Genomic DNA, 9,981 nt, shown 5'->3' on the forward strand with positions numbered 1-9,981 from the left:
TTTATTCTAACTTCTTTAAAAGAAAACTTTTGCAGCATAGTGATTTGATACCCAATTTTGACAACTTAAGAGACAACTGCCTGACAAATTAGTAATTAAGACATAACTTTTCCCTCATCATTGCTTATTCACTGAAATAACACAGAAACCAAGGTATTGCGTATTCTTGCCTTTCAAGCTATGAAATACTGTTATAATGCTGTGTGAAATCCCAGATCAGATATGATTAACATCATCTATAAGTAACAAAAGTTTGTGTATAGGTTTTAGTCCCTTAAACAAAAAAAGCTGTTCTAGATTCATCTAATCATTAACCTGGACATGAAAACCTGCCTTTTACTGTGAGCAAAATCTTGTCTCAGCTGAGTTAGTCAGAATTTTGTTGTCGATTCACACAGGTGGACATTTGTCTAATATATTAGTTAAGACAAAACTTGAATGTCCTTCTAGTCATATAAAAATGAAATCTGAGAAATTATTCTGGGATTTTTGTTCTCTGAGCTTCTTATACCCTGTCTCTGGAGGAATGGACCAGCAAACTCTTCTATGTGAATATTTCTTGTTGCTAGCAAAAGCATGTTGCAGATAACTGAATAACACAATAACATAGTGGATATAAAATCTATTCAGCCCCCTAGATCACCATCCCTTTTCACTGTAAGTTCTTTACTCCTTGTATCTTTAAGTCGATATTCAAGAACCAGAACTAAAACTAAGAGTATTTAAAGACATCATATACTAACATGGCTTTACAGTGGTTTTAATGAATACATTTTAATCCATTCTTTATCGGAATATCATCATAGACACTCACAGTGGCTGACTTACTGAAGACAATTCTGCAATTGTAACATTTTAAGAACATCTCTAAAATTATAGGTGTTTTCTTTCTGTGATATTTAAGTATATCAGGTTGCCAACAAACAAATTCACTAGGATATAAAATAATCTTTGTGATTCTACTCTCCCCAGCAATACTTGAAGTTCCGTTAATGGATTCTCATAATTTACAGCACTTAAGAGATCAACTGTAAAAAAGTATCAGATTTAGTCCATTCCTTCAGGTCTAAGACTTTTGTTGTTATTTCTCCTTTGAAAGTCTGAGGAAGCTGAACTGTTCACTCACAGACACACAGTTACCAGTCTGAGAATGGAGACACTACAGCTGCTTTCCTCTAACACAGTGTTACAGTCACTGTGTCTGCAAAATGTAAGTAAAAGTTACACCTTATTTTAAAAGATATAGGAAAGTTAAGAAAGGAAAGCAAAAAGGAGAATAGTGACAGAGGGGTGATTCTGTTTAAACTTTGTTCACAAACATAAAGAGGAATTTTGATGAAGTTCTGAAATAGCAAATAAAAGTTCTAAAGCTTTAAATTAGAAAGACAATATGTATTTGTTGCTTCAGTAAAGGCACCGTACTTCAGTGTTAGATTTCTCGCCCTCTTGGGGGGACAACAGATGAGCAAGGAATTTCAAGGATACGGATGAGGAAACAGATTGCTGGTAATACTCAGCACATCAGAATCAAATGCTAAAAGACTTTATATTCAAAAGTGGTTTCTCATGCAACTCATAACTATATCAAAACTTTCTCTGCACATAAATGGTAACTGTGCATCATTCTCCATATGATAAGGCTGACCCCTTTCCCAAAAGCAAACAGCACATTTACCAGCCATTCCAAGGTCTAAATTGCATAATTTGCCGTTTATCCCATCCTCTCTCCAGATTGAAATTTATTTTCCCTAATAAAACCTCACTTATAAAACCTCCAGATCATTCTTGTCATTGCTAGCCAAAAGTTTATACTAGCGCTCAGGCAAAGGCTTTGAGAGGTTTGATGAAGATTTACACATGTGCTATCCAATCTTTAGTTATTGTTAAATATACCTTTTATCACTGCCAAAAGCAAACTTAAGAAACAGGCTTATATTTTCTTGTCTAGTTAGGAAGATCCTTTTCAAAACTGGAGTTCTCATTAAAAGAACATAAACCTGTATCACCAACTTTAATATAGGAAAACTACTTAGACACAGCAACTGTAAGAACAAAACCTCAGACATTTATCAGTACGAGACCTGGAATCTGAAAAGCCTGATCCAAAGTCCAGTCAAGTCAATGAAGAAACTTCCAAAAACTCAAATTTGCTTTGGATCAGGTCCTAAAAAATACTATGGTGCTAAGAAGTGGCTTGTACCTTTTATTAACATATTCATTTCTGCAGTTTTCAAAAAAACCCAAACCCCTAATATATGTTCAAAAATACTGCTCCTTCTTTTAGTTTAGCAGTCCTATTCTAATTAGATTCTTAAGCCAAAGACCTAAAATATAGCAAACTTCCACAATTTTCTCTGAATCTCAAAGAATTTTTAAAACACAAACCTGTTGAAAGATCATTTAATCTGATGAAACGATTAGACATTAAGAACAAATTTGCACTGGAACCAAAACAAAAACTCCTAATACTTTAACTATGTCATTTCACTTATAGAGGTTATTGTTCATAAATCCAGAGGCTATTAATTCCAGAGCTTTGGCAACATTTACAATAATAAATATTTCATTCAATATAGCACATACCTGATTGACACTGAATAGGGTTTCTGCTCTTTATAAATGTTCTGACAGCATTACATGTCAGCAAGGTTTTCATATAGCAATTCTGGATTTGTTTTCCTTCTTTCCTTTATCTCTGATTCTAAAGCAGCTGTGCCCACCACCACTTAGTCATCAGATCTCAAATATGAATCTTTTCAAAGCAATGTGATGCCCGCTCATCAGTGCAAGATTACACAGATACTATCAGTGTTTCCTTTCCCTGTGAAGGCAAGACCTAAACAGAAGTTCCTCCTCCTCCTTTCTGACATAACAAGCTTCTGAATTTGTCGTTCACTGCAGTTAAAGCTCTTACATGACTGAATCATTTTATAAGGCAAGCATTCTCATGTTTAGCACAGAAATATGAATGATTAACTAATCAGCAATTCTGGAAGCAAACACTGAGATTTTAAAAAGCTAAATTAAACTTTTTATATCATTGTCACAGGAAAACCTGAAACGTAATTAACATTTGCTCTGAATCAGCAATGTACTCATCTTAGACATTTTGGGCAGGATAATTAATAAACTACTTTGTTTATACATCTGTTGTTTAAAAACAATGCCACAGACGAGGAGGGATTTTTTTTTTTAATGTAACTGCACTCTTTTTCAAACAAAGCAAGTTAATTGGGAGCCATTTAAGGTAATATCTTCCTTTTATTGAGTTAACATTTATTTAAAAAAAACCTGAAGACATGAAGCAAGGTCTAATTCTCATTTATACATTGGGATTGCTTTCAAAATGCTTGATTAGCTTCACTGCATTAACCTAATTTACTCTCAGGAAGCTGACATACTTGCAGATTTGCTTGGATAAAGACTCATGTTATTCATTCTGGAATTTCAGACCCCAAAATACCTCCAAGGCTACACAACTTTCTGAAATCTCTTGTCTGAATTTGGAGATCCAACTGTTGTCAATCCATGCAGCTGAAATAGTCCTGCCCCTTTTGCTATCAACAGCTTCTCTGCAAGCACAGCCAGGACCAAACCAAAGTAGTATTACTATCCTCTCAGCCAGCCATTCCCATAATTACTTTATGCTAATGCAATTTTTCTCAGTATCAGGTTTGCCTTTCTACCTTGTTTCTATGTTCTTTTCCTTGAGTGTCCCCATCTCTTCTCATTGCTGTTTTGCAGGTCCAAACACAACTGCTTTTAATCTCAAATTCTTTTTGTTTTAACAGATAAAGTCTTTTCCAAGCTACAAGGGATTTAAATCCCTACTGCCAGGACTTTTTGATGATTAGTTCTTATATGGAGCTGGACCTGTGTCTATCCAATCCTATTTATGCCTGTGGTTTAATAATATTCAAGGGCAAGGTCGTGTTCCCTACCACCTTCAATACTAATGGGATAGGAACATAAAGGTTTACTGCTAAATAGATACTACAGAAGTGCACCTTAGTTGTTCACACATATAAGGGCTGCTTTCACAGAATCACAGAATCATTAAGGTTGGAAAAGACCTTTAAGATCATCAAGTCCATCCATCAACCCAACACCACCATGCCCACCTGGCATAGCCCCTAAACCATCTGTACCACGCCCTGATCCTGCAAGTCCTTTTACTCTAAATACCTGACCCTTGCCAAAGCTCCCCTCTATCTTTAGCAACTGTCCTCCTGTCCCTTTCTCAAGACAGCAACAGAGGGCTGTCTTGAGAAAGGGCCCTACTGCTAAAGGGCCCCTTGCCACAAAAACTTTCAAAACCAGGAAGGACAGAGGGGACACTACCCATAGCTGTCAGCAGAAGTTAGACTTGTGAGGACATCAGTGGGGTTAAGACATCCTTATGGCTGTCTTCTCCCCATGAAATCCAGGGGAAGTCAACTAGTAAAATAGACACCTGCCTTTTTTTGAGTAAATCTATCAGAAACTACAGCAGTCCCTGTCATCAGTCACATTACAGCACATCAGGTTGCTAGAGAAGAAAACTGTTCTGTATTTGACTGCCTTCAATAACTTCAAGATGTGTTGCCACAGGCATATCTAAGAGCTAACGTACATGTTCTGCCTGGCAGACAGCCCTGATTAAGATTAGAATAATACATGTGCACCTCTGCACACAAAAGTGTCCACAAAATGCAGATCTAAGAGGGGAAAGGGGAACAAGGACTATAGATACCAAATAAGCATTTGGAGCAGCATTAAGTAGTTACCTGTGAATTGTATCTTTCATCTCCGTTCAGATCTTCTCTCAGTTAGGAGCCACAGCTATTTTGGGTAATATAAACAAAAACCTTCAGTCAAGGCAAATTAAGATTGTATTATGGATTTTATGTGTTAGATAACCAGATGGAATAAAGAATAACAAGATAAATGATCAGGAACAGGTTGCCAGTAGACAAAGGAAAATAAGTCAAGTTCTCTTCTCTTTCATATATATAACATATACTAATGTTTCCTAAAACACTATAAAATGAGAAGTCCTTCAATTAATGTATTTTCCTCATAGGTTTGTTTGGTGGTGAGCATCAAGACAGGAGTTCCCATGCATAGAAAGGAGTTATTCGACTCTGAGCTACAGCAGCTTGTAACTGGAGCAGCACCTGTCTAGCAGACATATGGAGCAGCTATGAGGAGCCTTGAGCCAATACACAAGACAAAAATAACCCAAATAAGATGTAGCTCAGGATGGTATGCTCCTCTGTGTCTACAAGTGCGTGAAGAAGAATACATTAGTGCCAATAGATTCAAAAAGCAGTTCCTTTAGACAAAGGTGGTGTAGTGAATAAAATGGGTAAATTTACCTACTTGACAACCTGGGCCTATCACTGATGAATGGGTAAATTTTCTCTTGTCCCAGACACAAAGAGTTACTTATATCATTATCACCTAAAATTATTCAAGGCTGAGCAGCTCCTGGGACCACAGGATTCACCGTGCCAGTTGTATGGTGTATACTGTCTGTATACTCCCCAAGTGAAGCACCAAGTTTTCTGCTCAGCATTCCCACTATATTTAGCACCCCAGGCCTCACAGTCATGACTTGGCTTTCTAGGAAATTCACGCTATGTAACCAATTTGAGGAGTGGTTTGACTTGAGGATTCACCTAACAACGAACCTTTTTACCACCTCCCACAAGTTTTAAAGGTGTTATAGTAACAGGATCACACTGAAGGAGGAGTGAAGAAAAAGGACCAGAACAGAACTGCAGAGGGAATCTTTTTGGACAATGTTCACCAGTGGTTACATGTTCCTGCATACCTATTATTAAGTTGCTGTGGCAATCTCCTTAAGGACACCTGCTGAGAGCTGTAAAAAAAAAAAATAAAAGCTACACAGTTTCATCGCAGTATCTCACATATGCATAAAAAGAAGTAAACTTTAAGGAAAAGAAGGATGCAATAATAAATTTGCAGAAATAAATACCATAATGATGTCTAAAAGAATTTGAAGGAAAACTACCCATCCCTGTATTGTCTTGGGCAATGGTATATTCTCCTCATCACCTGTGAGTATCCAGTGGGTGAATACCTTGCTTTGTGACCACAGCTTCCACCCCAGCACCGTACACTTAATTCCCTAACTATTGCCAAAAGAAATGAAATATCAGCATCATGAGAAAAGGCTTATTTCCACTCCATTCAGAAAAGCTTCAGTGACAAATTACCAGCTTTAAATACAGCACCTCCAAATCTGATGGAGTTTTCAGCCACCATACCAGCCCTCCTTGGGGCTCCTACTTTCAAGCTGAGCAGGGACATGTCTGGATGCTGTGATACATTTAGATTGCATCCAATGCTGGCTGCGGGTTCTGAAGGTCTGCTCTCCTGAAGTGATAAGCAGCTCTGCCATTACACTAGGGAGAGACCAATAAACATATGGTTGTTCACACTGCTAACAATTCATTCTCACTTGCATTCCAAGGAATCCTTATCTTTCCATTTTTACCCAGGTGTCTTACCCAGTAGGCTGGAATTAAAGATGACCATTTCTAGTAGGCTTATCCTTTAGAGAAAAAGAAAAAAAAAAAATTCTAAAGTTTTAAATGTTAAATATTAAATTATTGCAGCATACATTAGGATTCAAGATTGCTGTAGTATTTTACTCTCTTTTCCATTAGTTGAAGTCTTGACAGCAGACAACTGAGGTCAAAGGCTGAAAGTCACTGGCTGAGCACGTGGAACTTGTGTTTCTTGAGTCTATGTAAGAGAGAATTCTCTCTTCCTCCCATTTATCTCATCCAATACAGGTTCAACATAGGTGATTTTGAATTCAGCTCAGTTTTTAAATGTAGGAAACCTGGGTTTCCAGATACTCAACATAGATCCAAAACTTTTATATAAATCATAGCAGAAAAAACTGAGCAGTCTCCATATCACACATACAGTATAGGATACTACTAAAGAGGAAGTTGGATCTGCTGGACCTAAAGGATTTCCCTTACTGCCACAGCTCAAACTCCCCTCTGCCCTCATTTAAGTCTTTCCAGACACAGCTCCCAGTCATGGCTCATGGTCTTGCAGCATATTCCTGTATCTTCCCTTGGACCTCTTGGTCTTGAATATACTGCTACACTAGAACATGTCTGTTAGAACTCGTGCATCCTGAAGTAGCAATTATTATAAATAAATATCAATTTTCTTCTGAGATCCTAGCTTACTGACTGATGCTATGGAGGCAGCAACCCTGCTTCCCCAAAACAAAAAATAGGCCCTGTTTCTCCAGCCTTTCTACTTCCAGAGAAGCTGGCCTCTGGAGATGACAGAAACAAAGTCTTTTCCATAGCATGAGCTCTTTTGTGCCAATACACAACCATGGTCAGGTCACAGCAGAGGATTTTGTTTCTTGCTGTCCTGGAGATAAACATCCATTTTCCTCTCCTCCTTTTCACCTACCTCCTCTGCTCTCAACCAGCTACTTTTTCACTAAAGGAATTCCTCCTTCTGCACTGCAGGGCTAAAGGCAATGGATTAATTTCCCATCTAGCCTAGAGTTACACTATCTACACAGCCAAAACTATCTTTTGAGGAGGGTCTTAGCAATTCCTTTTCATTTAATCTAGTTACATTTAGTCTACTTGACAAGTTGAGAGAAAAGAAAAAAAAAAAGACAGAATCATTACAGCATAGAAGCCCTTAGAGAAGGCTGCTTTCCATAAATCCATAGAGAATCAGCAGAGAGAGTTAACTCTACCTTACATATACTGGGCAGGAGATATAAAATGTGAACCATGCAATTACAGAAGATAACAACTGCTGTGAAGGACATGACTGATGTCATACACCTGTTTATTATATCTACTCAACCTAAGCTTGCAAATGATTGCTGCCTCCTTTTTTTGCTATGATTTTATGAGAAAGTAGGCAATGGGAGGAAGAATAGTTGGGCGAGATAGAGAAGGCCTGCTAGTTCAAAGCAATCACTAATGAAGTGGCTTAGGTATGGGGATGAAATGTAATTGGTCACACCCACTGCTCTTCAATAGTTTTTCAACAGACATCAAGAACAGCTGTCCTTAATTCAGAGTCTCTCTTACAATACAACTAATATACTCGAGCAAACTGAAATATATTTTCTTTCTAACTGAATTTCAACCTGAATCTAACTAGCAAAGCAAAGTTCAAGATGCAAAAGATGATACCAGCAGAAGAACAAGAGAAGAGAGTTACAAAGCCACCTGAAGTGGCTGAAAGATTCCCAAAGTATTTACAACAATTGAAGCAACTGAGCTTTATTCTTTGATCAGTGCAGACACTTAAAAACAACTTGCCCTTTAAGGAGTCTGTTTAAAAAGAAATCAAACCACCACAATCACCACAGTGGTGAAAACTCCTGTTTCTCTTTTCAGTGTCACTACAGAGAACTAGATATAAAACTAACAGTGACTGTTCCCACATATCTTTTTAATTCACAGTTTTCTGAATCAGACCTCATTTTGCAGCAAGTTTAGTTCAACCTCCCGTTCAAAAATAATCAGTCTTCAATGGTGGCAGCTACTGGCTGAGGTCAGATTGGGTCAACCCTTATGTGACAGCTCACTGCCATCACCAGCAGCAGTGTCTCTCCCCTTGCCTTCTCAGGACCACACAGTCCCTCCCTGTCCCTTGTGCTGGCTCTGGAGTTCACCTGACCCAAGAAAAGTAACTTCAGCTTGGGAATTTTGCAGAAAGGTATCCCAGCAAAAGGAAAGGGAGGGATTTTCTTTTTTTTTTTTTTTTCTTTTTTCATGTCACTGCTGAGCTAGTAAAATGACTCTAGTCCTTGAGAGGTTAGGCAAATGGCAAACCAAGAGAAAGGCACGGCTGCATAAGCAGGAGTGGGGGAGGAAAGACTGCTCCTTTGCCTGACTGCAAACTGTTAGATCAGATCAGTTCCTTTTTTCCTGCAAGGAGGACTTCTAGCTATGGCTGAGGGACTGACTGGTTTGACTGGATAAAATTAGATTCAAGTCAGGCCGCACATCCTGTATGCACCCTTCTTCCCCCATGATCCCAAACCGTTGAGGAGTCAGCCCCCTGCCCAAAATCATTAAGAACCTCTGGGTATTCCTCTTCCCCTTGCTCCCCAAGTCACTCAGGGAAGCAAAGCTAGAAATAAGACCCAGCAAGAGAGCAGGATGACGGGCAGCAGGAGCTAACGTAAGGTTTCACAAAAACAACATTAGGGTATTCTCTGGAGCTTGAAAGGCCCTGTTGCCACACTGTGCTGGTGGGCTGTTCTCCTACAGTACATTCCTGCACTCATTCCACTTCAGTTGCACTCTACACCAGCCTTCTCCCACTTCTCAAATCACATCCCTTTCCTACCTTTCTAGCCAGCTGATCCATGACCTACAACCACCCTCCCAAAATGATTGCCTTCCTCCTCCTATTCCCATTGCCTCATAGCACAGAGAAGGGATCCAGATTAAAATTTACATGATGGGAAAAAATCAAACCAAATAAACAAAAAAAGCTATCACTTTCTCAAAGAAATCAACAAATAGCAGAATTCTAACCTAAAACAGTTCTCCATAATAAATGTAATAATAAAATGTAAACATCATATTCGGTGGAGTCATGAAACAATAGCATCTTAAGTACATTTTTTAGATGTTTACTGAGAAGCTTTAGAATAGAGGTACTATGATGCAGAGACAGAACATTTTGGAAGGGGTTAAATTTCTACAGTGGGGACATGACTTCTGCATTCTCCCAGGAAAGCAGCTCCAACTCTTGGGATCCACCCAAGAGTACTGAGGGAGCTGGCAGAGGAGCTTGCTGGCAGAGGAGCTTGCCAAGCCATTCTCCATCATTTATCAGCAGTCCTGGTTAAAAGGGGAGGTCCCAGAAGATTGGAGGCTTGCCAATGTGACACCCATCTACAAGAAAGGCCAGAAGGAGGATCTCGGGGAACCACAGGCCTGTCAGCATGACCTCCGTACTGGG

At 38.8% G+C, this 9,981-nt stretch overlaps 1 protein-coding gene across 1 annotated transcript in view; it reads right to left on the reverse strand.

The window, feature by feature from the left end:
• The window catches only part of ESR2 (estrogen receptor 2 (ER beta)), a 42,342-nt gene extending 39,622 nt beyond the window's left edge, over positions 1-2,720 (reverse strand). The window contains exon 1 of the mRNA XM_010289965.1: positions 2,584-2,720. The gene's annotated coding sequence lies outside the window, so the exon portion shown is untranslated. The remainder of the gene's footprint in view (positions 1-2,583) is intronic.
• Between the last annotated feature and the right edge of the window lie 7,261 nt (positions 2,721-9,981).

Source organism: Phaethon lepturus, unplaced genomic scaffold (genome assembly GCF_000687285.1).
Source record: "Phaethon lepturus isolate BGI_N335 unplaced genomic scaffold, ASM68728v1 scaffold15446, whole genome shotgun sequence".
NCBI classification, from domain to species: domain Eukaryota; kingdom Metazoa; phylum Chordata; class Aves; order Phaethontiformes; family Phaethontidae; genus Phaethon; species Phaethon lepturus.